General features: G+C 40.1%; 1 protein-coding gene across 2 annotated transcripts in view; it reads left to right on the top strand.

The window, feature by feature from the left end:
- The first annotated feature begins 249 nt into the window (after nucleotides 1-249).
- Nucleotides 250-2,225, top strand: part of CUNH14orf93 (chromosome unknown C14orf93 homolog) — a 23,915-nt gene continuing 21,939 nt past the window's right edge. Inside the window, exon 1 of one of the 2 annotated variants that reach the window (XM_017544517.2) lies at nucleotides 250-325. The gene's annotated coding sequence lies outside the window, so the exon portion shown is untranslated. The remainder of the gene's footprint in view (nucleotides 326-2,225) is intronic. The other variant, XM_037744305.1, reaches the window with a different exon arrangement.

The following is a 2,225-nucleotide window of genomic DNA, read 5'->3' as shown; positions in this document are numbered from 1 at the left end:
CTTGTTTCACAGAGAACAAAAACATGGGAAAAGGTGAGAGGACGATGAGAAAGTGAAAGGGAGAGAGGTGGGGAAGGGGTTAGGTGCGAGTGGGGCTGCCAAGGTCAGGGCGAGGTTGAGGGTCGGCAGTCGGGCGGCCCTCAGGGGCCCCCCCTCCGGGGTTGGCGCTTCGGGCGCTGCGCGTGTGCTTGTAGGCGGGGCGCCGGAGCGGCCGCGGGCGGCCAATCCGGGCGGGCGTCCGGGGAGGGGCGGGGCTTGCCGGCTCGGGCTACGCGAGTCCTCCTTTTTGCACACACACGAATACAAAGAGCCATACGACCTTCGGGTATCCTTTTTCCATTTTTTTCCTCCTTAATCTTGTGTGTGTTTTCAAATTTTTTAAAAATAGAGATCTGTAGCAGTGCTGGGGTGAGGAAACTGTTGCTAAGGGGAATTTGCTCTTTCCCCCATTTCTTTTTCTGTCTCTCTTCCTCTTTCTTTTTCCTGGTAAAGGTTTTAAATATACCAAGAAGTTGAGAAGCAGGATGGTCGTGTACAACCGTTTCCAGCCAAATTTATAGTTTTTTCTTTCTTTTTTAAAATCACGTTTTAAGAACTGGTAAATTTTTGTGGTTGATGGACTTTAAAAATTTAGTCGCTTGGGAAGTATAGATTTTTTTAGTCGGGCTGAAGGGATAATGTAAATTTCTGCTACAGGCAGCATCGAAGGAAGCAGAGAGAGATTTGAGGCTCCCTCACAAAGCCGTTTGCGTGCTTTTTACACACCCAACCCCAAAACCAAAACCAAGTGGCTGGGATGTGGCAATTGTCCAAGGCCAATAGGTTAATACTGGGATATTATAATGGAGACATTCATATCCCTAGGGAAGGGGGAAAGACCTTCTTACAGTGTGTCTTTCGTACACATTTTCATTAGAACATTTGTGTGTGTGTGTGCTTGTGTTTGAACCAAATAATTTTGTAAAGTTATAACTTTGGGGTTATTTTTTGTGTATATGTACAACATGTGTGTATATGTGCCATATCAGATTTTATTTTCAAAAGTGATAAATATCTCTGGTTTTATGTGTGCAAAGTATCCCCTAGGATGTGAATTTTTTTTCTGTTGTCTTCCCAAATGTGATCAAAACATTTTGTGTGCAAAGCAGAGCTTAGAAGAAGTCCTATGCTTAGCATATTTAGGCACTTTCTACGTACATTTACTATATTTTTTCTGCTCCTCAAGGATCAGAATGAATAATTAAGTAATTGCCAAGGAGTATATAGTCCCTGTGGCAAATGAGAGTAGGCAATTTATTGAACCTGTTGTTCAAAGCTTTCAGTGACTGTTTTGCCTAAGTGGTTTTAATTTTTATTGTTTCATGTTCTTAAATGTACAGTTGTGTATATTTTGGCCTTTATGTGTGGTTTGGTTGGTATGTTCAGAAGGGAGGTTATTTCTTGGCTTTTTGAAAAAATGATTGTTTATTGGTTGGAATTTATTCGAAAAGCTCCACAGCTAGCAAAGTATTAGGAAAAAAATCCAGTCAAGTTTAATTCTCAAGAACTGTTCATGGTGAGGATGATGGGGAGCCAAGAGGAGGCAAAGGCAAATAACAGAAGGGATAAAAAATGCCTTTTGGTTATCATGTTGCATTTTTAGAATGAAAAGCATTCTCCCCATTTCTGAGAGTCACAGAAAAAAAGTATGTGAATTAGACAAAAAAAGGCTCTCAGAGCACAGCCTCCTGTTTTATAGGAGCCCTATTCTCACTTTATTCTAGTATCCAAATTTGTATTTGCAGATTGAAGTGAAAACATAGGACGTATATGGGTTGTTGAGGGAGAAACTGGAATGTCACAAATGCAGTAACAACCAGAAGATTAAAAAAAGGATCTACTGTGGAATTTAAATTTCATTACAACAAAACCTCTGTATAATAATGCATTTCTATTACTCAGCTAGCATCCTACTCTATTTCAAGCAGTATTTGACTCCTGAATAGCGACTGCAATAAAATTACTTGTACAAATTTATAACAAAAGTGACCCTGTTTGGGCTTTCTGGGTTTCTTGCTTGTGCTAAAGTATATTTTTATTCTCTAACAATTCAAGTCAGACCAGTGCTTAATAAATACTGGCTCTACTGTGGATCATTCAACAGGTTCAGACCTGCATTTCTTTGAAATCTAGTCAGATTCTAGTGACTTTTGTGATCTCAGTAGTGATGGGAATTTTTTTTTTTT

The sequence above is a fragment of the Cebus imitator genome, unplaced genomic scaffold (assembly GCF_001604975.1).
Source record: "Cebus imitator isolate Cc_AM_T3 unplaced genomic scaffold, Cebus_imitator-1.0 Scaffold170, whole genome shotgun sequence".
Lineage (NCBI taxonomy): Eukaryota > Metazoa > Chordata > Mammalia > Primates > Cebidae > Cebus > Cebus imitator.
Note: the sequence above shows the minus strand (reverse complement) of the source record. Positions and strands in the feature narration are given on the sequence as shown.